At 39.4% G+C, this 27,320-nt stretch overlaps 1 non-coding gene across 1 annotated transcript; it reads left to right on the top strand.

Moving 5' to 3' along the window:
• The first annotated feature begins 21,047 nt into the window (after positions 1 to 21,047).
• Positions 21,048 to 21,123, top strand: TRNAT-GGU (transfer RNA threonine (anticodon GGU)). Its single transcript has one exon. It is a non-coding gene; the product is annotated as a tRNA-Thr (tRNA).
• Positions 21,124 to 27,320: the final 6,197 nt, after the last annotated feature.

Raw genomic sequence — 27,320 nt, 5'->3', positions numbered from 1 at the left:
GCAGCTGCGACGGCGGCCGAGTCCAGCCCGAGGGAAAAAGGAGGAGCCAGTCATGTGGGAGAGAGGTGGTCACGTGATCTTGAAGGGTGGGGTAAAGTGCGCTGCCGTTCGAGGGGCGGGGTCGACGGTGGCGAGTCACGGGGATTTATGAGGGTCACGTGGTCGGAGTAGGGTCTTCGGTGGGCTTAGGGGCGAAAGGTCAATCTGAGGTGGAGGAAGCAAAAGAGCTTTGCCCTGGTTTCAACTCTGTTAAAGAAAAGGAGAGGAAAATGATGAATGGATAGTGTGAGCGCTGGGTCGGAAAATGTGAATGAATCTCCCTAGCTGCTTCTAGCGTGTAGCCTCCTCATTACAGTACTACTCTACAAGATCTGCTGGAAACTGAGCACTTCGTTTAATTCAAGTATTGCCATCACTAATCTCAGCTGTCACAAACATGACTCACAGATCAGATGGAGGGGTGTTTGTCTCCCACTTTTTGCCTGCACTTTATATGGAAGGGCACCCGCCCTAGAAATGGCTGAAAGGGTAGAGCACCATAGTTGAGGCATTGTGACGCTGCCAGTACTCTTTCCATCTAGCCTTTCTCACAAACTTAGAACCTTACCAGCCACTTCTGTGTTAGGCATACCCATGATCTTGTTCCAACGCCTCCAAACAGAAAACACTCCAAAAAACCAAAAGTAAAATTGCCTCTGAGACCCTGTCTAGCTTTCATCCTTATTTCAATTCGTACTCCCTGCTAGTTTACTGAAAGAGCTCCTCTTAAAGCTACCAGTGACACTTTCAAGGGTCACCTTTTAGTTTTCTTTTGGTCTCTGTTGCAGTAGATTCTGTGAACTACATCCTTCTTGAAGCTTTTTGACCTCCCCAATGCACCCCTCACCCTCATTTTCCTGAAACCATAAACCCTCAGATTGTCTTTCTCTTCAGTTACCCTAAATCTGTTTTCTGTTAGCTCTTTAAAAGAGCTCCATGGTCTGATCTTAACCCTCTCCTTAGTGGTACATACTCATTCTGTTGCATATTAGGTGATCTAACCATTTTGATGGCTGGGTATACCTTTAATGAGGTCCCTATCTGCATATACCAGTGCTTTTGGACATCTCCATTTGAGTTTTGTCATTAGAACACAAATCTTTCAGAAGTCCACAAAATCTATTCTTTCTCTGTTCCTTATCTTCTTTGATAACATCAGCTTTCATTCACTTAACCAAACTAAGACCCAGGAACCTGGGAGTAATCCATTCTACTCTTTCACTGTGTAACACCTACCTACCCCTTCTAATTTTGTCCTGTTCATTATATTTACAAAACACCCTTTTCTCTCCATTTCTACAGCCACTGCTTCACCTGGGCCATTTATTCATTAAGCCAAATATTTGCTAAGCACTGTACTATGTGCCAGGCATTGTTTGAGATCCTTAAGACATAGTGACAAACAAAACTGAAAAGGTTCCTGAAAAGGGTGAGACATAAACAAGAGTTATCAATAAAGTAGCTAATAAACAAGATAATTTAGGGGGTGCCGAGTGCTATGAAGACAAAAAATTAACAAACCAAATAAATAAATAAATAAATAAATAAATAAAATAAATACCGCCACCACCGTCACAACAAAAAAGACGGGGACACCTGCAAAACCTTCCTGAAGTTGTTGTCCAGCTCTTCACCTCAGTTTTCCTCATCTCCCAACACTCATTCTTTCTTTTTATTCTCAAAGAGAATAAGGCCCAGATCCTTTCACCTAGAGTGTTGATTCCATTTCCTTTCATCTTCCAGAACTTATGTTACAGTTGCTTGCACACAAATCCCCCAACTCTGGGGTAGGGATTATACTTTACTTATACATTTTTGTGTTTCCTCAGCACCTTGGTTCAGAATAGGTGCTCATAAAATGAGTGTTAATTGGTGAATCCACTGACACCTGGAGCACACTGCCACAAAAGTATCTCTGGCCCAAATCAGAACAGACGGTCAGTGAACTCACCTATTAGAGTCTAGTAGCAGTGATGCCTCATAGAAAGGGACAGGGTACTAATGAATTAGATCATCTGTGTTGGTCCCTTCCAGGCCTGGTATTCCATGATGCTGTGCCCCATGTGTGCCACTGGTTGCTTCAAAAAACCACTATTTACTTGACAGTACCAAGTACATGTGGGCAATTTAAAAGTGCTCTTTGTTTCCAGTGATGAGCTTCCAACCCAGAGCACTTTGGTTGACTTGCCAGGATAGGCTATGCAGAAGAAGGTTGCAGTTGCCACTTCACTTTGTATTTCCAGGCCCTTGGGTATTGTACCCCAATACAATACCCAAGGGCCTGGAAAGGGAGGGAGATGTTGCCAGTTCCAGCATAGTCATTGTAATTAAACCCAAATTCTGGAAGAGGGCAGTACATAATTATGAAGTATTATTATGGTTTTTTTTTTTTTATCATTATTAGACATCCAGCTGCCCTGCCCAGGAAACCACAGTAGTAAAACACCGAGAAGCCAAACTCCTCTCCCAGCTGGCATGAATCAATACCAGGTGTATTGGCACACAGACTTGCAGCTCCACTCATTAAGATGAGTCTTTCTGTCCCTTCTTTTTAGCAAGATAAAATTTTAAATAAATGGAAAGAGGAAATTTTAGGAAAGACCTTTTGCCACCACCTCTGAATCAAGTTTCTTTTTTTCCCCCATCTCCTCATCTATGTATGTATTGTGTAAATCCTTTCCAACTTTATCCTTGAACTGCCAGCACCCTAAACATCATTCCCTAATGTTTTCTGAGTTTGTATTAGTTAGGATAAGAATACAAAGCACAGGTAGGAGTGCTTTTACTTTCAAAAAACTTATGATACAGACTAAATAATTCAGAAAGTATAGTCAGGCTGACAAGACATCTTCCTTTCATTAAGTGCCTACTCAATGCCATACTCAGCATTTCACTTATGCTGGCTGACTTAATCCACACCACCCTGCAAGGTAGGCTTTTATTAGCCTGACTTTCTCCCAGGCCTCAGAGATGCGGTAAATGACAGAACTGAGATGTGAACATGAAGATAAGGGTTTGGTAATTGTTTACTTGTGGTAGATGTGTCCATCTTCGTGGCTGAATATAGGTATCAGACTTCACTTCCTTCTATCGAATCAAAAAAAATTTTTTTTTGTATAAAGTAGATTTTAAGCTGAGCACTGGAAGGACAATTTGGAAGTGATGCTGAGGGAACAGTGCCATAAAAGGAGGCCAACTTGGCCTTATGCCTAAAATCAATCAATAAGGAAAGATTTCTTGTTCAGCAATTATATTACATTCTTCAAGTACCTTTATTGTCTCAGCTCTTCCAAATATAGACGTCAACTCAGGTGGTACAAGGTGGGTTGAGGATAGAGAAGCGTGGTTTGTGGAGGGAATACAATTCTGAATGGAGAAATCCCATATGGCCCATAAAAGGGCACATCTAGCACCGGTTCTGGAACACCTGAAACCACCACAGCGTTCTGTGCTGCCAACCAGTTGTTTTTAACTGATGTTTATAGAACAATTTTCCATTCTTTTCTTTTTCCTAAAAACAATTGATTGACAATTAAAAAACACAATTTATTATCACTTACTATGTTGTATAAAGCAGTTCACTTTTATTTTTAGTTTTTTAAAGGCAGTTAAGATGAAATACACACATTTTATGTGTAAAGTTTGATCTTTGTAGGTATGTTTACCCTTGTAACCATGATGATAGAACGTTTCCATCATGTCAAAAAGTTGCCTTGTGCCCCTTTTGCAATAGGGATGTTTATACAACTTGTAATTTGATGACTCCAAAAACTAGATCTCTAGCTTCAAAATAGCTTTCAAAGTCTAAGCCCATAATTTTACACTTGATCTTAGCCAAAAGGCTGAGAAGCAATAGGCCCATACTTATAGCTACCTACTTAACAGATCTAACTGGATATTACAAACAGGCACCTCAAACCAAAAATAAATAAGAGATAAATCGTAACTACAGGAAAACCTCCCTCTCCCTCCTCAAGTCATTTTTTTATATTCTTTAAGTTGGTTAAGAAAAGAATCATCTACCAAGTCATATAAGCTAAAAATGTTTAAAAATAACCTTTACTCCTCCCTTTTTTCCACCTCCCAGGAAGTGATTCTAATTCACATATTTTATAATCTGTCCTTTCCATTTCAACTATCCTCCCTCAGATGCTTAAACTTGCTTGCACAATCACCAAAAAAAAAAAAAATATGCCTAACTTGTTTCTTCATGCTCCAATTCATCCACCAATCTGGCACTCTGATTTTCTTTTGAAAACCCAGATTTGACTCAATCTTCTGCATTCAAGGACTGAATACCCAACTGCAAACAAAATGGTACTAAAAATCTTTCACAGTATGGCCCTAACCTCTCCTCCTGAATGCCTCTGCTCCCCACCACATGAAGCATGCTATATGTTTTCATCTTTTTCTCCTTTTTAACAGGTCTGTGTCTGAAAGGTGCCTCCTCCACCTGAAAATTCCTGAGCACTATTCACAGCTCCATTTATATCGCTCTTCCTTAGTATAAATAAATACTTCCCAGACCTCTCCAGACAAAAAGTCTCTTTGTTATACTTTGCCTTTCGTAGATGTTGTGCATACATTATCACACTGAGTAGACACAGTGGTGAAACAGGAGAGATAGTCCAAATATCTGGGCTAACCTTGAAAATCCATACTTGCTGTGTCATCCAAAGCAAGTCACATAACCACTCTGGGCCTCAGTTATTTAATCTATAAAATTGTAATAATAGCAATTATAATAATACTCTACCTCATAGGACTCTTGTGGTAATCAAATGAAGTAATTATAAATGTGAACCTGATTTGCATTATGTAGATATTAGATAATTACAGAGTATTAATTTTGATAGATTTTGAGCTCTTTGAGTGCAAAACCAATGTCTAGTCATTTTTATATCCCTCCACCTAACATAGTGTCCAGGCCTGCTTGTCTCCTAGATTGGTTTATGCCATAAGTTACTTTTTTTTTTTTTAATGGAATTACATTCTTGCAGTTAACTCTTTTAGCCTACTATCTACAGTGTTTCTTCAAAAGCCAGGCATGACATCCTCATTTCTTTTTATAATTATGTATTGCCTTTACAATTAGTTACAGTAAAAGGTCTCTAAGGAAATGAAATGAATATTCTATCCACGATTAATTTTAAATTTCTTCATTTATTCAACAAAATTTTTAGAACCATTATATGCCTAGCCTTGCTCTAGCCACCAGTCGTACAAGAGACATCTTAGAACTTACATTATAATGGGAACAATAAGCACAAATCAACAAATAAAGATGTTAATCTACATAGTTAAAGATGTTACAAATAGAACAATGTTGAGTGCCGGGTTGATGTAACTGGAATGGTCAGAGTGGCCTCCCTGGGAAAGTGGTGGCATTTGAGCATCAGTGATGAGAAGGAGGCAACCACACAGAAAGAAGGGTGGGGGGGAAGAGCACAGACAGAAGCCCTGAGGCAGGGGCAGGCAAAGTAGATGGAGGAACTGAAATAGGCCTGTGTAGTGTGGAGGGAGTGAGGGGCAGAGGTAGGAGGTAGAGTAAAAGAAGTACACAGGGGCCAGATTCAATCATGTGGGGCTTGGAAGTTCAGGGTAAAGAGTGTAAATTGTATTCTAATTGTAATAAAAATCATTGAACGGTTTTAAGCAGGAGTGCATTGTGATTTGACTTGTATTGAAAAAGATTGCTCTAAGTACTTATGGAGAATGCATTCTGGGGGCAGTGGGAGAGAGGAACAGAAGGCAAGCTAGTTGTTTGGTCCATAGAGAGACGTTGGTAGTCTGGATTAGGCTGGTTGTGCTAAGGATGGCGAAAAGTAGTAGGTTTTGGAGTGTGTTTGGTGGAGAGAACTGACAAGTTGAAGTGATAGATTTAATGACAGTGAGTGAGAGAAAGACATTAAAGACTCTTAGGCCTGGCTTGCCCTGTGGTGGCTCAGCGGATAAACAGTCAACCTGGAACACTGAGGTTGCCAGATTGAAACCCTGGGCTTGCCTGGTCAAGGCACATATGGGAGTTGATGCTTCCTGCTCCTCCCCCATTCTCTATCTCTGTCTCTCTCTCTGTCTTCCTCTCTCCCCTCTCTAAAATGATTTTTTTTTAAAAAAAGACTCCTAGGACTATGGTCTAAGCCAATGGTTCTCAAAGTGTGCACCAGAGTGCACTGGTGTGCCCTAAAAGATTTTCAGGTGCGCCCTGTGGTATTCCAGAGAAATATGTGCCTATTGGGGGCCAAAAAACCAACAGGGTTTTTGGAGTTTAGATTATTGGGGGACAAATGTGTGGGGAATTGGCTGAAAGCTGACAGTGTGCCCAACCCCTCCACCTCACTTGCCTGATTAGGTTGCAAAGACTGTTAAGCTGTGGTGCTGGATTGTTTACACTACCTCCCCTGTCCCCCGAAAGACAGGAGGCAAGTTTCTTCTATCCTTTGTTTGGTGTAAAGTTAAGATGATATGTATGGTGGGGGTTTTCTGCACTCAACACAATTAAGAGTAAAAACAGAGGAATTCTTCAATGTATTGATGAGGAAATGAGAGTTTGCCTTTCAAATATATGCCCAAACATTGAAGAAATCACTAGGACACATCAGGCTCATGTTTCTCATAAACACAAGAATGAAAAAACTAAACACATTTGCACCGGGACCTGCTGAATTTACTAAATCTTACTAAGAATGTATCTCTATATATAAAAAGATAACTTTTTTGTAATTTTTAAAATTTTTAACCTCCCTTTCTTATAAATTCTAAAAAGCATAACTCAAAATGTAACATAAAAATGTTTTTTAATGCCAGAATAAATTTACTTTTGTCATATTTATTTTGTTTAATTACCATAAAAGCACGCTTGGACTTTATATTTTTTCTTTAACATTTGACTTAAAAATTATAACATATTTCTCATAAATTTGTATATAGTGCACCTATAATTATTCATAGGATTTTAAATGCGCCCCGACTTCAAAAAGTTTGAGAACCACTGGTCTAAACAATTAGGTAGATGAAGTTTCAGCTTACTGAGTTAACCCAGTGCCTATACAGAGAGGTGGTGTGCTAGGTTCTTATATTACAAAGCTCAAAGAATAAGACAGTCCTAGTCCTCAAAAAACTCACAGTCTAGTGGAGAAGACTGCCTAGTGATTTCTGTGGGATGTTTTAAACAATAACAGAACTACGCATAGGTTGCAATGACAACATCAAGAAGGAGCCCTTCAGCCAGTCCAGCTAAGTGAATCAGGAGTCTCATTGTCTTGGGAAGATAACTACGGAAGCTCCTCAGCATTTGTGAATATATGCAGTAATGCTAGGTAAAACTTTAACTTAATTCTTTATGAATGAACCTTAGTAGCTGTCAGCAGCATCTTCTAAGATCTCTAGTTTGTTATAAAAAGAAACAGATGGAAAGAAAGATATGGAAAAAGAGCCAGGAAGCTGATGATACTGGACAGAGAGGGGTCCAAGCTTACAAACGTGAGTCGATATGGTATGGCTTCTATTGCAGCCCCTTGCACAAACCATACAACAATATGCCTTCCCTCTGGATGAATTCAGGCCTTTTCTATTTGTTATTTTTAAGTGCAGCTGTAACTTCCATAAAATTACCCTCTGATTCCTGAATAACTTTTTCAAGTGTTTTTCTTTCTGTATTTATTTAATTATTTATTGACCAGTTGGTATGTTCACATGTTTCAAAAATGAAGGCAAAGTCAAAGGTATATAGTGAATAAATAGTCTCTGCCCACCCTGCTCTTTCCACCCAGTTCTTCTCACCAACCCACCCTCATAGGTAGAGATAACTATAATATTTATGTTGGTTTCTCTATGTACCTTCCAGCATTTCTTCATGCAAGTAAGAAATTATTATATTTCTTCTCTTCCCCCTTCTTACACAAGAGGTGGCCTATTATATGCCTTGATTGTATTTTGCTTTTCCCTCCAACAATGTGTCTTAGAGAGCTTTCATATCAATACTAAGAGACCTTCCTAGTTCTTTTAAATAACTGCCTAGCATTACACAGCAGGCTATGCCATAGTTTATCTAACCATTCCCCTATTGAGCACTTGGGACATTTCCAATCTGTGCTATTTATTACAAACAATAACCTGGCACATATGTCTACAGGTATTCCCAGAAGTCTCTTAAACACTTTAGTACAATCTTCCAAAGAAATGTTCTAACATGATGTGACTGAGTTTCCAAATTACCACCTCAGCTTTCCTAGGATTAACGCTCACATTCCATTAAGAATAGTCCCTCATTCTTTGGGCTGTAAATTATGTCCTTGTATTTTTTCAAATGAGGAATATTTTTTTATATTTAATCTGACACTGCTGCATAATAGTTGGCATTGTGTTAAAAAGAAGAAGACAAAGAATAGGAAGAGAGAATAAAATTCAGTTTGATCATTGCCCTAGTTAATGGATTGCAAGCTCTAGCAGGCGTCCCAAAACTACGGCCCCGCGGGCCGCATGTGGCCCCCTGAGGCCATTTATCCGGCCCCCCGCCGCACTCCCAGAAGGGGCACCTCTTTCATTGGTGGTCAGTGAGAGGAGCACTGTATGTGGCGGCCCTCCAACGGTCTGAGGGACAGTGAACTGGCCCCCTGTGTAAAAAGTTTGGGGACCTCTGCTTGAGTTTTCTTAATTCAATATATAGAAACATCTCTAGAAAAATGTCTCAGATAAGAATGATGGGTTTGGAGTTTAGAACTTGCAAGGTGTACAGTGCCGCAACAGTTCTAGTGCTACTGTTTCCCCAAAGCCAAATACCCCTTGGCTACCTTTTATAAGCATCCCTTTTCATTTCTCTTAGTAATTCTTTATTATCTCATAGTTGTTTTTGGAAAATAGGTTTAAGGGCTTGGTAAAATGGGTAGACTTTGGTAAATGTGCTTTATAACTGGGTCATGTAAAGTATTACATCTTTACACTAGCCATCCCCTGTCAAAGTCTTTCATTATTATTATTATTATTATTATTAATGATAATAAATAAGATTCCAGATACATGAGAGCAAGATGGAAGAATTCCAAAGCAGGTAATTTACATGAGATACTTGGAAGAACATACAGAGATGCAGAAATATGTACAGGTGATGTGGCAGTGAAAGTTGTCATTTAAAATACATACACATATATATATACATCTTAAGCTAACTCAGCCATATTACTATCATTATTAGAAAATAAAATTATCTTTCCACATGGTACTTCTCTTTAGTTTTGTTCCATGTGTGTGGAGATTTAAAAAAAATTAGCATTAGAGAGAGCATTTAAAACTAAACCATGAGGTTTACAAACTGTAGCAAATAGCTATCCAAAAAGCTTTTCATAGCTCTAAAGCTTTCTTCCTCAGGAATCACACATCTACAAATTATAGAACTGTCTAATCTCTCTGAAGAGTAGCTAGCCCCAGCTCTAGTTGAAACTATCCTTCATTTTTTAGATGTCTCATATAAAGACTCAATAATCTGTCTTTTGGCCATTACCTTTTATTCCCTATCAGCTGGTAAGACTTGGTCACTATCCTTAGGTGATAGCCAGAATTCCTTCTTAAGTTAAAAACAACACTTGACAAAACTATTTGTGAATCTGGTCCCTGAGTATCCGTAGAGAACATTAGTTCTACTAACCACACTCTCATTTTGTTCTGGGAACTAGGTCCACCCTAATTCTCAGTCCATGGGCTTGGAGAGAAGAGTGATGTCTCCACCCCTTTCCCCCACCTTCCTGGGGGGTGGAGGGGTACATGTGACCTTGGTCTCCCTCATCTAGTATATCCTATTCCTAGTAATCCATCGTAGACCTACTAGAAAAGACACTGGATTTGAACCTAGAGGCAAGTATTCCCTGGAGTGGTTTGCATCAATGTTGGCTACACAAGGAGCGAGCTTGCGCAAGGATGGAGCCCATAGGGAGGATGCTGAATAGAGAAATGGAGAGAAAAAATCAGTCATGGTTCACACTGTTTTGAACCCTGAACCAGAAACTCTAAAATATTCAGTTACATGAGCCAGTAAATCTACTTTTTTGATTAAGCTAGTTCAGATTACATTTTTTATCTCTGGCAAGCAAAGGAGCTTTAGTTGATGCACTATCTTCAAACAAAATTAGGCAAATTAAATGTATGTTGTTCCCATGGTTGACAAATTGCAAGATTTCCCCAGATAATTCCCAGACTCTTTTCTTCTTGCACTTGGGATGACTCCACCATTGTAGCATACCCATCAGCAACACCAAGCCAGAGTTCTCTTCCCCTTCCTCCAAGAACTCCTCCGGTTATATGTTTAGCCCAGCCCACTGGTTGTGTTAAAGAAGGAAAGGAACAGATGGCAACCTGATTCATATTCCTCTTACAAGGAATTAAAACAACTTATTTTGGGGGTCAGTTCCAGTTCAGTTTCGGCAATGAATGAAAGTCGTTTGAATCCATTTCTGGTTCAGGCTTGTCATCATTTGCAACAATTCAAAGTCCTTCACATGGGAAATTTTTTTGGGGGGGTGTTAAAGTTTTGGAACCAATTTGGGTCAAACTGGAACACAGAATCAAGTTGTATCTGTCTTATTAGACCTTTTGCGTTAACAAAAGTGGCATATGGACAGGATAGGGAGGTAATTAATTGTATAGTTAATACTAAAATAAGCAGCCTAGACCAGGGGTCTCAAACTCAACTTAGCATGTGGGCCGCAGAGCAAGATCACAGCCGTTCGGCGGGCCGCACCAGGTCTACAAAAGGCAACTGTTACGCAACACTTTTCTCACTGCAGTTGAAAACAAAAAAAAAAAAATCAGTACAACAAGCACAATCGTACATGCAGTTTACTCAGTGTCACAAAACGACCAGAAACTGTAGTTCGCATCACAACTGCTGTTAACTAAGCTAATATCTAGCTAGGATGCTAGAGAAATGAAAAATACAAGTAGGCCCCTAGGCTTACTTAATTTTATCCAAAATATTTTGAACTTCGTGGATTAGTCTGCGGCCGCACAAAATTGTTCGGTGGGCCGCGAGTTTGAGACCCCTGGCCTAGACTGTATCCATAATAAGCAGTGTCATACAATCTACCCTTGGATTTACTTTTAATATTTATAATCCACAGGAGAGCACATTTTGAAATATATTATATAGTATCTACTAAATTTCTAAAATATAGATGGAAACATCTTTTAAAATTTTTGCTTCCTTTTAGAGAAATGTAGGTGAAACATTTATGGCCTCTGAGAATTCTTTAATTCTTTCTTTCTCTTTTCTTTCTTTTGCTTAATCCCTTCACCCTTCTCACCTATTCCTGACCCAAGGAAATTATTTCTTATCAGAATGATATTCTGTCAATATCTTAAGACACCAAGACTTAGTGAGCACTTTTGAAATAGGATTATTCTCTGGAAAATGTTATTTTAAAAATCAAGGCTCAGAAAGTCCGCTGGACCATTTTCATATTGCTTCAGGTAATCTAATGGATATGTTCTGATATGAAATAGCCTTTGTTTTATTGCTTCATATATAAATGAAACTATACATTTATTTTATTATAATATTGATTATGTACCCATTTAATATTTATATAGCTAATGTAATCGGAATATATTACTTATGACAGGTAATTTATATATAAGATATAAATAATTTTAAGACAAAATGCTCAGCTTGTTTCAGGACATTTTTTGTTGGTGGGTGGTATGCAAACAAGAGATAGAATGACAGATGCCATGTACATATTTTACAAAAACACCTCTTGTTTATGCATGTGTAAGAAGGAAGTTGGACTTGACAAGATGCAAAGAGATGTCTTACAGATGGCACACATGAGCAGGACAGGTCTTCCTAAACTGACAGGGCTGTAAAAGCAGTTGTCATGAGTATGTGCATGTCTGTCACACCTGTTCTGCAAAGAAATCCCACTCGCATATATGACTCTTCAGAGTTGGAGGCCCAGGCCAGCTGAGCTTAGCTCAGTTTTCCATTAGTTCAGGAGAGACTATGACCAGCAAAACTAAGTGCATATCTTTTTGTGACTCCTCTAAGACTTTTACTTTTTCTCCGAGCTCTGTTATTTGAAGTTAAAGTTTAAGATTAAAATCTTTTACTTGGTACTTGAAGATATAACTATAATTAATCTTATGGTGTTAAATTCATTGGCGATGTGTTTTGAAGGGAATAAACTCATGTTCCACAAAAGGGCTTGGATATTCAGAGTTTCAGTGCTTCAAATGATGTAATTTTCTATACTATTTAGCCTGCCATTTTTAGCTTGGTATTCATATAATAGGAAATTTCGAAGAAAAAGCTAAAGAGGATAATTTGCTTGGTTGTGCTTCTGTTCTTTTGTTCTTTTAGAATCTAAAATTAACCAACATCTGCAGTGTCAACAAGGACTTAATATGGCATTCAAATTTATACTTTTCCTAATAATGCATTTGAGGCAATGCAATCTGAGAGGAATTCTGAGGTGGTAATGAGTAGAATGTCTTATATTATATATTGTATAGTCCTTTATAGTTTCAAAGTGAGTTAGGACTTCATTTGATCATCACAACAACATTAAGGGGCAAATGAATTAGGTATTCCTAATTCCCGTTTAACAGAGGAAAAGATGGAAGTCCAAAGTATAGAAGAGAAATGACCATAGTCACAAACCTGATAAATGGCCGAGTGAAGATGACACCCAGGCCCTATGGTTCCTAATCAAATTCCTTTCTACCGTATTACCAGGATCAAGTTATTGACAACCCATGTTAAACTATAATAGCATGTTTTCAAAATAATATATCCCACAAACAACTCTGTAAGAAAATAAAAAGAACTCAATACCAGAAACTAAATAATAAACATGCATGTTTGACTTGTAAAGAAGAATGGTATCATTTGCTCAGTTAACAGATGATTTCCACACAGACTCATCTAGTTATTTGTGTGATTTATTTTACCACCCCCCAAAAAAGGAGTTTCCACCAAAATACTTTTTCTACTTGTAAAATCACACCTCATAAATCTTTATTTGCCATATCTAGAATATTTTAAAACTTTCCTATAAGAGATGTTGCAACCAATAGTGTTTTCCTCGCATTAATAAATTATAATTTATGTCTACCTGAGTTTTGAAACATTTCATTTCAAGTCAAACTTCTGTGAATTTCCGTACTATAGCAATCATTCAGAATTTCTGGGACAAGGAAGAAAGTAGTTTGAAGTTAAAGAATACATTAGCTTGTTACTGAGACACAGGCACAAGCATAAATAACATTATTACCAATCCATATAATGTTACTGTTTCTACTTTAAGTTGCAGAGAAATCCAATTGCTTCCATTTCTTGAAAGTTTGAGACTTAAAAATTATGAATGCTGACATTCTTGAAGAGGAACACTGTGTGTTTGTAATTTCAAAAAGGTACTGGTGTTCTCAAACATTGACAGTCAAATATATTTCCAACAAGTGGAAATATAGAACTATACTGGCAAGAGGAGCAGCCAACAAGAATTTTTATCATAATGTCGCTCAGTTTATGCTGGTTCTGACTTCCCAAAAGTGCATCTTTAAGAAGCACCTTCTACCTAGTAGAAAGCTGTCAAGAAGCAACATTAGAGGTGGCTGACACCAAAGCAACCTGAACTTACTTAAAACTTAAGAAAGTTTCCTCATTAATTGTTTAGATATGTCTCAACAAACCACAAACAAGGTTTAAATTTCCTGTTGTCCAAAACATTCTTGTGACTCTAATATCCTACCTACTCTGTGTTCAGGCTTAGTGGAAATACACTAAATATTTTGAAAGGTCATCTAACCTAAGTAGAAGAATGTTATCTTTCCGTGCAAGTAATACTTGGATATGGGAATGACAAAAAGAGACACAGAGCGAAAGAGTCGGGGGAATGATATAAAATTATTACTTTTTTGCTAGAAACAAATAATTGGGAGGAATTGAGGGGAGCTGGAGAATTTGGGTGGAAAAGCTTTAAAGAGAGGTGAGGTTTAAATCATTTGAGTAGGCAGTAACTCCATCTGGCTAGTCATAGGAATCTGTAACGGGGGGGGGGGGGGAGCCAGAGGTGATAATAGAAGGGAGGACAGTGGTGGCAGCATTCAGAGGCAATCTGCACTGCAGAGAGAGGGGGCTGCAGAGACAGGAGAGGCAACAGCATGAAGACGGGAAGTGCCCAACACGCCGCGCGAACCCAAGCCGCTGGTTGTTTTCTGTTTGCTTATTGTTATAGCTAGTTTTTCTCCCCCCTTTGCCTACATCTCCACACCTCTGCTTCCACTGCAAGAATTTGCATTCACTTGTTAGGCTTAGTCCTTGTTCACCCACTGAATGATTTGTGGAAACTGGGACAGGTAATCATCATTTAGCGAGGACTTCAGCATTAATCAATCAGAATTGGAATGATATAACTTTGTTCCCAGTCAACCCATTCATAACCACAGACTTCTTTGAGCTACAGCGCAGTAATGTGGTCTCTTAGGAATTCTGCTGCTGATTAATGGACCGGACAGAAAAATGTTGGAAGGGCCAATGTAACTCTCCAAGCTTTTCTGCCAGATTGACTTAAAACAAAAAAGAGCACGTCAAACCATGTTAGCCAAGACCTGCATTGTTTGCCTGAATTATAAAACACAACAGTACATCCTGTTCTCTTGGAATTTATTATTAGAAGAAAGAATGCGAGAAAGTGTTAGATCATGCCTATAATATATAAGATAGCTAGACAATCCTGTGCACTGCTACACTGCCCATTGATAACACATCCTTTGCACACTGATACAGTAATGATTACTCTCACAATTAGATATAATACCACCTCCTCTTCCCTTTCCTGCCCAGATGCAAGTACGTGAACAGGGACTCTCAGAGGCAGTATGAAAAGGACATAGCCTTGTCAGCTGTCGCTAAGAAGGACCAAAGACTTACCTACATACATATAGCTCATTCACTTGCCTCTTCCAAATCCCCCAATCCACATACATCATTGCCACAGGAGATATCAGGTGCTCAATGTTATCCTAAGGGTGTCTGTGGAGAGTAGTGGACACATGGGACTTTGCCTTTTCCTCCGCAGGAGGAGATTTTCTCCACAGAAACCCTTAGGATGGCCTTTGGGGGCTTGTGCACTCTCAGGAATCTGACTTTTCTTGTGTGAAAATAACAAGAGCCAGGAAGAATGGAACATAACATGATTTATCCCTGAATCCCTCATCCTGCTGGATGTGCCCCAGAGTGGAGCCATTATTGCCGTCACAAATAATTCAGCCCTTAGTCGATCAACAGGCTTAAAAGAAGTTTCCAAATACACTGTCTGTCTAAAACTCTAGGTGCAGAAACTTATGTGCCAATTAACAAGGGCAATTTAGAATAGAACAGAGGTAGCAAATTAGAAAAAGCCAAGAAAGGAATTTGGTGAGAAAAGCTTTTAGGAAATATATTGATTTCTGTTGTCTCTCCATAGTTTCTTTCCCCTTTCCCTCTTCCATTCCCACTGGTTCTATGTCTTTGCCTCAGGAGAGACTTGTGGCTGAACTCCAGCCTTTAGTTCTGAATAAACCCATCAAAGTGAATTATGGTTTGAGGAGAGCTGAATTTCCCAGACTGTCAAGATCTGATCTCCCAGAAGCAGCAAAGATGTCATCCTGCTTTTTGGCAGTACTCCTGTTATGTATACCTCACTCAGGGAGGTCATGTTTTCAAATAGCCCTTCTTTTCTAGAAAATAGCAGAGGCGTGAACCCAAAGGTACATGTAGATTGGGGTATGCCCATGTGAAGGTATGATGGGAAGGGCCTCCAGATGTTTTTATGCTCCTTAATATGCCTGGTCCCTGCCAGAGCCCTCAGTGAGTGTACACAAGATAATTCAGACCGACTGAAGTTGAATTTTCTGTCTACCCAACAGCACAAGGGCTCCAAGTTCAAGCTAAATTACCATATTCTGAAGACTCTAAGTGGTAAGATGACTTAATTTGTGTCTCATTATTTATTAAAAAACCAAGCCTAAACAAATCTTGCACACAGTAGGAAATCTACTTTCTTGGGGTTGAATTCACCAAAGGTTTACTTTTGCCAGCTACCCTGTCATACTTTTCCTGCACCAGTCCTTTCTGGCCTTCATGTTTCTCATTTGGGATATTTTTTTTGAGTCTCACCTTTGTCAGGATAATGAGTGGTACATCAGGAAGTATACAATGTCTGGCTGTTTCTCTGTGACTTTAGCATGTATTGATTCTCAATACCTAGATTTATTAATTCATTGTAGCCTGTAGAATATTCTAGTTTAGTTATTTATTTTTTGTTTATTAGCTGGAATATTTCTATAAAAAGTACTTCCTCTCATCTACTATTTGTTTAATTGGTGGTCCATTTCAGATAGAAAAAGCAAAGTAAATGCTTGGTTTTTTCCCTTTATTTACTAATTTTCATGATAATGAATATTTCCTGTCATCCTACAAAGGTGACTTTTTATTTTAGTCATCATGAATTCATGTATTCTTCATATTTAACGTGTTTTAAGTCATTGCAAACATTACCTTTAGTGAGGCTCAACTTGTCCCATTTTGGCCAGCGAGAACCTCGTCCATTGGCTTTTGAATCTTTTTGACATGACCTCAGTGGTCTTTGATAGCTTCTTTGCTATCTGACATGAAAAGATATTCTAGGTTCATCTTGTAGATCGCATGCCCCAGACTGGAATCTGCCATTTCTCCAACAAGTCCTGGTTTCCTTTGGTAAGACATGGTATTTTAAAACCACAACATAGGCACTAAGTATGTTAATCACTTCTATGTGAGTCACGGTTTCTAGGCCTTATTAAGTGAACAGAGCTAGGAAAATATATATATTTTTAAAGAGAAAATACATGATGAGTTTATTTTGATACTTCTAAGTTGAATTTAGAATCACAGGTTTAGAAACACAATAGGCTCAGAATAATTCTACCACCACCACAGTCAATATGATTGCTAAGAGCTACATTTTTTTCATTTGCATTAGATATTTGCCTCTGTTTTTAAAAAGTAATTTCTACTATCTCTACATTGTCTGAGTATATAGCCATTGCATACAATACTTTATCCGTTTTATCCCTCACTTTATCCTGATTCTACAAGTAGCTATAATTTTTTAACCCTCACAAATCTTCCTATTGATGTGGTGAGTCACTCTGAAACTTGTTTTCTAGTATTGTTCACAGAAACAATATTCCGTGAGTTCTTACATGCTGATAAAACTTGTGTTCTTTGTACCTGAGAGCCAGTTTTTCTAAATAAAAAAATTCTCAGCTCACATTTAATTATGAATCTTAAGTATGTTACTTCATTTTCTTCAGACATGTGTTATTGTTGAAACAGCTGATGCCAGCCTAATTTTTTCCCCTGTATAAAACTGTCTTTTAAAAACTATATGCCCAAAAGACTTTTCTTTTTCTTAAAATTTAGTAATTTTATTAGAATATGTCATAGTTCATCATTCTGAGTCAATATTCTCAGTTACATGGTACACCTTTTTAAATTTTTTGATTTGAGGAAAGTTTCTGGATTATTTTATTTTATTTTTTGTATTTTTCTGAAGTGAGAATCAGGGAGGCAGAGAGAGACAGACTCCCATATGTGCCTGACTGGGATTCACTGGCATGCCCACTAGGGGGCAATGCTCTGCCCATCTGGGACATTGCTCCGTTGCAGTTGAGCTACTCTAGCACCTGGGGCGGAGGTCATGGAGCCATCCTCAGCGCCAGGGCCAGCTTTGCTCCAATGGAGTCTTGGCTGTGGGAGGCGAAGAGAGAGATAGAGAGTAAGGAGAGGGGGAAGGGTGGAGAAGCAGATGGGCGCTTCTCCTGTATGCCCTCACTGGGAATCAAACCCAGGATTTCCATGCGCTCTACCACTGAGCAAAGTGGCCAGGGCCTCTTGATCATTTTAAAAGAAATATTTATTCTGGTGCCTTGTTTTGAGTTTCTTCTTTAGGGACTCCCATTATCATATGTTGGATCTTTTTTACCTATTGTCAATATTGGTCACTTTCTCTTCAACCTTTTTATTTTTCATTTGCTTATACAGATTTCACATTTTTCCCCTTTTTTTACTTTATATTTATGTTAAAGTATTATGGTATTTATTTGCTTTTGTTTTCCTTATAATTTAATTTTTAAATTCTGAAATAAATTTTCTTTTATTTCTAATTCTTTTCTCAGTTCTGCCTTATTTCTGATATTGTTCTAATTTTGATTTATGTTAGCCTTCCATGTGTAACTTTCTTAATGTCTTTAACTTTTTTTGAAATGGTAAGTTAGTTTTTATCTTATTTGAATACTTGCCTTACTGAAGTGATTTCACTGTAGGAATGTTATTCTGCTCCTTATTCTCTAGTAATGTTTGCACAAGATTGGACTTTCAGCCTTTTCTGTTGTTCATGTCTATGTAATATTAGTTTTTTTTTTGAACTTTTAGAAGGAGATATGGTTTAGTAAAAAGGTGTGGCTCAGAGTAAGAAAAGCTAACTCCACAGTGGTCTCCCTCTTTTGTTATTTTTGTGAACTGTTCAAAAAAGTGGGGCTAGCTATCTGGGATTTTCTGGCTGTGTTCTCCCCATTTTTATCTGAAATTTCTCTCCCTTTGTCTCTATTGTCCTAGTCTAGATTATATTTAGTGCTACTACACAAAGTTTCTCCTCAGAGTGGGCATTCCTGTCCTGGAAAGATGCCCTAGCTCGTCAGTCTCAAGAGTTCATAGGGTTTACATAGCTTCAAACCCTTTATTTCTTTATACTGTGAGCTCCATGCACTGACCCATTATGGGAAGCAAAATTTCTCCAGATTTAGCTATTGTTAATCACATTGTCCCACTAAATATTTCAGTGGATGTTTTTGAGCTTTACTGTTCTCAAATCTTTTGGATATACTATTCCTTCCCTTCACTTCTTTCTGCATAAGTACTGATAACATGCAGGTCTTATGTCTATTCTGTTCTGCTTGTATTTTGAAGTTCATGATGACACTTTGTCACCTAGATTTTTCTGTAAATATTTCAAGGGTCTTTCAGTTTTACTATGCACTCTGTTTTCATGAAGGGATTCAGAGAGATCCAAAGCTATCTGCCACCCCTTCTGTCTTCCCAGAACCCCTTCCTAATTTAAAATTTTGGTATATATTGCCAAACTACCTGGAAAATGAGGTGCTTACCGTGAACATTTGCTTTAAATTAAAATATTGCTATTCCTAAACAGCAAAAGGAAAATAATGAATGTTCTAGGAAGAGGCTATGCATCCTATGTATTTTTATTCTGAACCAAATGGCTGTGACTAGGTATCAAAGAGCTTTGAAAATAAGAGCTGGTGGGACTTTAAATTCTGTAGAACCTTCACAAAATGTTTATGGGCTGCTCTGAGATGATTCATGCAGCTGGAGGATGGGGGAACATACTGACTTTCAGAAGCCCAATCAGGAAGAAGATGCATATGAGTCCTTCCGTTACCACAGCATCTTTGAAACAGAAACTGAAGATCTGCAGAGTCAAGTTTGAATATAAATATATTGGAGGAGTTTATTAGGGCATCTCTCAAACCATAGGTCCCATTTCTGGTGTTTTGGGTTTTTTTCCCCCAGGTTTCTTCAAAAAATAAAGCAGCTGGGAAAGACAGTGGTTTTTTATTCTTCTATTTCAACAGACTTCTCATTAACAACAGGCAGCTTCGGATAAGGACTTGAAGTTAGGTTCTCAAAGGAAACTAGCTTTTTAGGAGATCTTAGTTAGCTTATGTCTCTACTGTGAAAATGAATCCAACACCTCTAAAATGAACGACTCACATAGACATACGCTGGTCATCTAGTACAGATATTTAAGGTAGAAACAGAAAATATTCTGTTTTGACTTCTCTTTCCAGACTAATGGGCAAAGTTCCTAGTCATTGAATAATTACGTATTTTAAAATACTAGATTCAGCAATCTCCTTTCTTATACTTGGGTCAATATTTGTCCCTATGAATTTTATATCTGCTCCCAATTTACCAAAATATGCCGCCTACTCAGTGGTCTGATCTTGTAAAGGTGACGATCCACCTACATCTTCATGCAGACCTGTGTCATTGAACCTGCCACTAGAAAACTCAGAATGAAAACTCAGTAGAGGCTTTCTTTGGGGAGTTCTGAAGCCAATGATGATTCTCAGATGAAAAGTACTCAGAACGGATCAATTAGGCAAAGATTGAAGAGACCCTGGAGCGCTTATCCTACCAATTTTCATCAGTGTTTTAAAAACAAAAACACCTTTTCCTGAGTGAATGAGTACAGTGCTGCCATTTTGAAGATATTACAAGGAAACATTAAAAAAGCATCAGTTTCTAGAATTAATTCATTTATTTAAATGTATATTGCTGCCATAGTTGTATTAATTCCACAGAATACTGGCCCACAGACTATCTCTAAGGTCCCAGAGGGAGTATTACAACCATCCATTCCATCCATTCCTTATCAGTCTATCACATGATTCCCATCCATCCATCAAAAATATTAACTACTTTAAAATTAGACTGCACAACATTGGAGTATAGTTTTAAAGCAGTTAATTATTACCTAAATGCAAGTATCCCAATTGGCAGTCATGAAGTATTAAGTATCAAAAACTGTGTTTTTAAGTTCTGTGCATGGAAGACAGTGTTGTTAATTGCTCAAGTTTATTTGGCTTAAGAGACCTATTTTCTCCTCACTGCATTGGCTACACATTAGCTGGAGAATGAGAAGTCTTTCCTTTTTTGTGTTTTTAAATTTTATCTTGTGAAAAAAAGATGAGAAAGAGCCCCTAGAGGCCAGAAAAACACACAGAGTGTAGTGAAGGAGTAGACAGAGTTAAGAGAAAATGAAGTATGTAGGGAATAGAAAAGGGTTTGTTGTTTGGAATATTGCAGGAGTAAAGGAGGGATATGTTTGTTTGGTTGGTTTGGTTTTTACATGTTTTTCTTTTATTCTGAGCACGTAGATGAGTGCTCAAGTGTGTATAGAAAACCAAAATTAGGGGCCCTGGCCAGTTGGCTCAGTGGTAGAGCGTCGGCCTGGTATGCGGAAGTCCCGGGTTCGATTCCCGGCCAGGGCACACAGGAGAAGCGCCCATCTGCTTCTCCACCCCTCCCCCTCTCCTTCCTCTCTGTCTCTCTCTTCCCCTCCCGCAGCCAAGGCTCCATTGGAGCAAAAGATGGCCCGGGCGCTGGGGATGGCTCCTTGACCTCTGCCCCAGGCGCTAGAGTGGCTCTGGTCGTGGCAGAGCGACGCCCGGAGGGGCAGAGCATCGCCCCCTGGTGGGCGTGCCGGGTGGATCCCGGTTGGGTGCATGCGGGAGTCTGTCTGACTGTCTCTTCCCGTTTCCAGCTTCAGAAAAATTAAAAAAAAACCAAAAAGAAAAGAAAAGAAAACCAAAATTGGGGAAGAGAACACAGTAGCAGGCAAGGAGTTTTAAAGGGATATCCTAGACAGGTATTTGCTATAGTAGGGCTGTTTCGTTCATTTGTTTTTGCAGTAAGGAAGTTCAAAACAGCATGAAAGTGTCTGAATAAAAACATAGCTTGATGACAAATGATTGTATGAAATACTGACTTGTTTGTTATTCAGGACTTCTGTAGATATCAACCTAGATATATGTAAGAATCATGGTAGTCTACACCTTACATGCTTATTGTCTACTCTTTTGGAAACCATACACACATCAAAACAAACATGAAGAACTAGAAAATGTCCAGAAAGGCCTCAGAAATGACTTGAGGACTGGTGGCTTACTGTAGTGAGTAAAGCTCTTTGGAAAGAAAATTGAACCAAAACATGACTAATTTTATGAAAATATGAAGTTTGTATACTGTGTAATCAGGAATGAGTCACCAGATTATCCAACACTACAATCAAAGGGGGGGAAGAGCACCTATACTTTGAAAGAAGTAATTTTAGAAGATGTAAGAGGAAATTCAACTTTACTCTTTGGGTTATAAATTTGTCATACCAAGATGTGCTAAAGACATGGACAAAATAAATGCTATAGGAGTTTAAGTACTACTATTTAAGATATATCTATTATAATTTTTTTAAATGATGTATTTATTGACCTTGGCTGGTTGGCTCAGTGGTAGAGTATCAGCCCAGCATGAGGATGTCCTGGGTTCGAATCTCAGTCAGAGCACACAGGAGAAGCTACCATCTATCTGTTTTTCTTCCTTCCTTCCTCCCACCCGTCCCCTCCCGCAGCCATGGCTTGACTGGTTCAAGCTCATTGGCCTGGACACTGAGGATGGTTCTGTTGAGCCTCTGCCTCAGGTGCTAAAAATAGCTCATGTGAGCATGGCCCCAGATGGGCAGAGCATCAGCCCCAGATGGGGGTTGCCAGGTGGACTCTAGTCGAGGTGCATGTGGAAGTCTGTCTCTCTATCTCCCCTCTTCTCACTTGGGGGGGGAAAGATAATGTATTTATTTTTATCCTTTTACAAAAACATTTCTTAGTTTGTCTATGAGAGTAATCTTCTGAATGAATCATACTAGGTCTTACCTACTGTGACATCCAGCACGTAGCACAGTACCTAGTAGATAGTTGACTGTTGATCTTTGCTTAATTTGTTGAATCCCTCTTGCACTTCAGAGAGGTGTGGTCTCTAGAAAACTGATGTTGTTGACTTAATATCTTAATATTTAATTTGGATGAGGAAGTCATTTGAGCAATGCAGATAATTGTCATTAATAAATAAACAAATGGAATGTATTGCTAATAGCAATCGGGTGTTAATGTGTAGGATGTAAGACTGAGTTAAGACTCCTGAGTTCCACTGTGGCTTCTGCTATTGCCCAAGAAATGGTTCATTACCTTTGATAAGTAAAATGACACAGATGAAGAAGGCTAGACCAAGACAGGCAGCTGCATTAATAGGCCAATTTGGTATTGCTTCAAACCCATATTCTTTAAATATGTGCTTAATATTTATTTAAAGACAGCCTGTGAACCAAGGGGGAAAGAGGGTAGGATCAGTCTCTTCCCTGTTGGCTTGAACAATGTAGTTCTGACCCCAACTTGTGCCCTCTTCTCAGGAGGAGACCTCGGTAGTTAACCACATTCTACCTCTTTGAAGGCAGGTGAGTGAACTTTTGTTGTTACTTGAGCAACTCTCTTTGGAGCCTCCCCAAGAAACTTCCTGAAAGGGTATTAGTAAGCATGATCATCTCTATTTCATTACATTTGGTATATTTTTTCATTGTATTTCAGTATATATTTCATTACATTTCAATATACTTATTCAGTATGCAGAATGAGTATACATTTCATGTACAGAATGATGCCTGGAGTTCCACCCTTTATTCAACTCTCCAGATAAAACAAAATGGAAGAGTGCTGCTACTACTATAGCAGTAGGCACAGATAGTCACCAGATTGGCATCCCATGAGGGTAGAGATTTTGTATTACTTTTGTATCCATAATATTATCTGACTGAGTGTGGGCTAACAGAGTGTGCTTACTCAGTGCTGATGGAAATAGTGCATAGATGATTGAAGGAAGAAAACACTGGGTCATTCTCTAATCCTTCTCTTTGTTTGGTCTATGAAGGCACCTTAATGACCACCACACTTTGTTATTACACTGACTCATGATGAGAATCAATTCATGTTTATGAAAGGAGGAAGCATCCCTAGGAGAGGGCTACTCATTCACGCTGGCCAACAGCACAGGAATTTCAGTTTTTCAAGCCCAACCATTTAAACTAATCTAATTTTTCTGAACAGCTCAATATGCATTGTATTAGACTGAGCTTTATGAAAAAGCCTATTTTCAAACATTTCTGACCTACGAAGAGGCTAATCACAGTGAAAACTCATTGTTTCAGCATGACTTGGTGGAGATCATATTCTGGAGTTCTGAATTAAAACCTAAGGACAGTGAAACTTTAGAAAAGCCACTTAGCCTCCCCCTGTCTCTGCTTAGTTGATAAATATTGAGTCGTATTATAAATAAGACTCCGTGGGGAACACTAAGATGTGTGAAACATAGTTTCTTCCTCCTTTAGGCTCACAGTTTACTTGGGGAGATAAAATTCACATGCAAAATATTATAAACCGAAGCAGTATATGGTGGATCAAAGTTGCCTTGTAAAAATTAACTTCATCCCCAGCAAGAAATTACTTCCTGCTGCAATAATCAGGAGAGAAAGATGGGAGACGACAGTTGTGCTTGGGCTTAAAGGATGATTAAGTTTCATTAAGCAGAGAATTGGAGGAAAGTAGTTCAAGCAAGTCACATGGCAGGCGCAAGGGTGCAGAGGCTGAAAACACCAGCTATTCTTGTGTGGCGGGCAGATGGTTTGTGTTGGTGGGCTGTGGGAGATAAGGCTAGAAAGCTGTTTCTTCCATAGCATGTAGTAGGCACTTTTTCATTTTAGTTGCTACACTGAATAAATGAAATAAGAAAGACCGGTAAAAGAACCCCAGAATGGGAATCAGGAGACCAGACATCAGTTTTGTCACCAATTTTCTGGACTCCCTTAATTGAATCACTATAGGACTGTGTTGTTTTCAGTTGTCCAAAGAAGGTTATTTGTTTAGTCTAGACATGGTTCTGACAGTTACAAGCAAGAAATGAACAATCAGAAGGAAAACTTTTGGAAAAGGAAAACTGCTGTATCTTTTCCCCCTAACAAAAATTGCTATGAATTAAAGTAAATTGAGATACTCGGGGTAACAACAAATCTGTGTACTTTCTTCCTAAAATACTCACGGCAGGGTAATCTCATTTCTCACATGTGAAAGAAGCTCGGGAGTGGGGGAAGCCTAGACTGTGATCACCTGGGCCAAGTAAGAATCCAACAAATTCTCTCAGATGGAGGCATGGACAGACCATATGGAAATAGCTGCTCAATATCAAATTAAACTCCCATCACCACATCCGAGAGAAGCCAGAGGAGGAAGCCTCCTGGAAGCAGGAGATCAGACGCAAGAATTCATTAGCCTCAGGAATATCATCAGATTGCAAAAACCTCTGGTGTCCTTCCAATTGTACACCGTGCCCTTGTCCCAGCAGCTCATGACCCATGCACAGGTTTCTGATGCAGAGCAGGGAGAAGTATTCCTTTCTTTGCCAGTGACTTCCCTGGAGCCAATCTTCTTTGGCAGCCAGCCACCAGGGCAGGATGGGTGTGCCTCCATCCTACTTCTTGGATGAGTCTTGCTGTTCTCAGCCAACTTTCCTCAGCCTCTGGTCCCAGAGTGGACTCTACAGAGTCAGAGTCTAGGAACAGCCCCACATTCCCCCGGTGATGTTTGGTTTGACGGAGTCTTCTCTGCCAACTCAGATCAGGTCAGATGCCTGCCAAGACATCCCCTATGCAGATTTCAGGGGATGCGGCTTCTTTTGGTGTATATACTCAGTGGGTATGAGAAAGCTACCAGTGGACAGACCCACCTAAGCGGCACTGCCACCAACGCCACAGGGAGGAGTAGCAATCTTCTGGGGAGTTTTCCTTGGCACTCCTGACCCGAGTCATTGCCATCTGCCAGGTCCATGACCCGATGAGCTCATTTCCCTCTGTGCAGTGAGTTATTCTAGAACATCTAGACCAAATCCCTATAGAGCCAAGCTTCACGGACTCTGGTTTTCACCGTGGAGTAGTCTCCAAGACGTCCTCCTAAGCAAATACAGGAACCTCCACCTCAAATTGAGCTTATGGGCAGTTTTAGGAAAGGAAATGAGGCCTGGGTGGTCATGCAATTGGAGCTGGGCAGAGATGCCCTGCACCCATTGCTTCTGTTCCCTTAGGCAAACCGATTGGAGGCATGTCTCAGGTATGTCTGGTAAGGAAAATTCTGAGCTCCTTCATTCAAGCTGACATTGAGAAGCATGAGTCAAAAAGGGAGAGAAGGCCCTGGCCGGTTGGCTCAGAGCATTGCCCCCTGGTGGGCGTGCCGGGTGGATCCCGGTCGGGCGCATGTGGGAGTCTGTCTGACTGTCTCTCCCCGTTTCCAGCTTCAGAAAAATACAAAAAAAAAAAAAAAAAAAAAAAAAAAAGGGAGAGAAGTCCAACTATAATGGGAAACTACCACCATGCCAAAGAGCAGTGCTGCTGGTTACCAGGTATGGACATGATGAAAGCTAACATTGCTTCCTGTGAAGAATTAGAGCAACACTTGTGGACCCTTGAGAAAGTTTCTCTGATAATTCAAGTAAGCAAGAAACATTCGGCCCAGGGCAGTTCTCCACTATGTAAGTCTCTAGGTCTGGGAAGCGATGTCAAACACCCCTATTTAAATCTGGAGGTAAAAATACTTGTCATTTCCTTGTGTGCCTTTCACTTACATCAATATTATTCCAGAAGGACTGGCTGGGTGCTCATGACATGTGTCAGCTACCACAAGATGGATGAGTTTCAGAAAATTATTGTTTATGGCATTTGAGAGCCTGTCAATGTCCTTGTTTTGTAAAAGAAGATAAAGTTAGGCCTGAGGTTCAACTCCAAGAAGACAAGCACAGAGCCCAGCGCGGAGCTATTAACAGGACTGGGATTGCACAGCAGAGCTCTGTGAGCCACACCAACAATAATTAATAACGTCCTGGAATACAGCTGGGTGTTGTTCAGCTGCCCAGAAAAGCCCTGTCAGGACAGGTGAGGGTCTGAGCCTCAGGTTATAGATTTGCATGCTGAGGCAGCCAGGTGGACCAGGGTCAAATGAGGTCTCTGAGTAATATGGCTAAGGATCCTCTTGTCTGACTCCTGAGGATGTAGTAAGACAGAGTAGTGAGGAGCATATGGATATGCTCTGTAGGGCTGTGTCCCCAGAAGCTCACAATATATAGATTTATGTATTTGATCAATCATAACACGTTTTGTATAATGATATATATTCACAGTAGATTTATGTACTGGATGTTATCTTCTCCTAGTGTAGATTATGCTAAAAATTTTAGGAAGCACATTTTTACCACGAGAGGTAGTTCATATATATGACATTTCCACGCCTCAAACAAGGTGACTTTGCAGGATTAATTGGATGTGTCAGATTTTAATTCTCTAATACTTAACCTTCTAGAAATGTGTTCAAAATAGTTTGGGTAAAGCACAGTTCCAAAAGCAACGGCACAGACACTGGAGTGCTTGGGCAGGACCTGTCCCTGGGCTTCCTGTGTGCCTGACTATTGGATTGAAAAGGATACTCCCTTTCAGCAGCTTTTCTTCCAGATGACCCCAGCATGTTCTGTTCACTCCTGTGCTGTGTGTGTCCCCTCAGCGTTGGACTCATTTCCTTTGGAATGGTTTAGCATATGTTGCCCTGTG

The sequence above is a fragment of the Saccopteryx bilineata genome, chromosome 3 (genome assembly GCF_036850765.1).
Source record: "Saccopteryx bilineata isolate mSacBil1 chromosome 3, mSacBil1_pri_phased_curated, whole genome shotgun sequence".
NCBI classification, from domain to species: Eukaryota; Metazoa; Chordata; class Mammalia; order Chiroptera; family Emballonuridae; genus Saccopteryx; species Saccopteryx bilineata.
The sequence above is the reverse complement of the archived record's forward strand: the minus strand, read 5'-3'. Positions and strand labels throughout refer to the sequence as shown.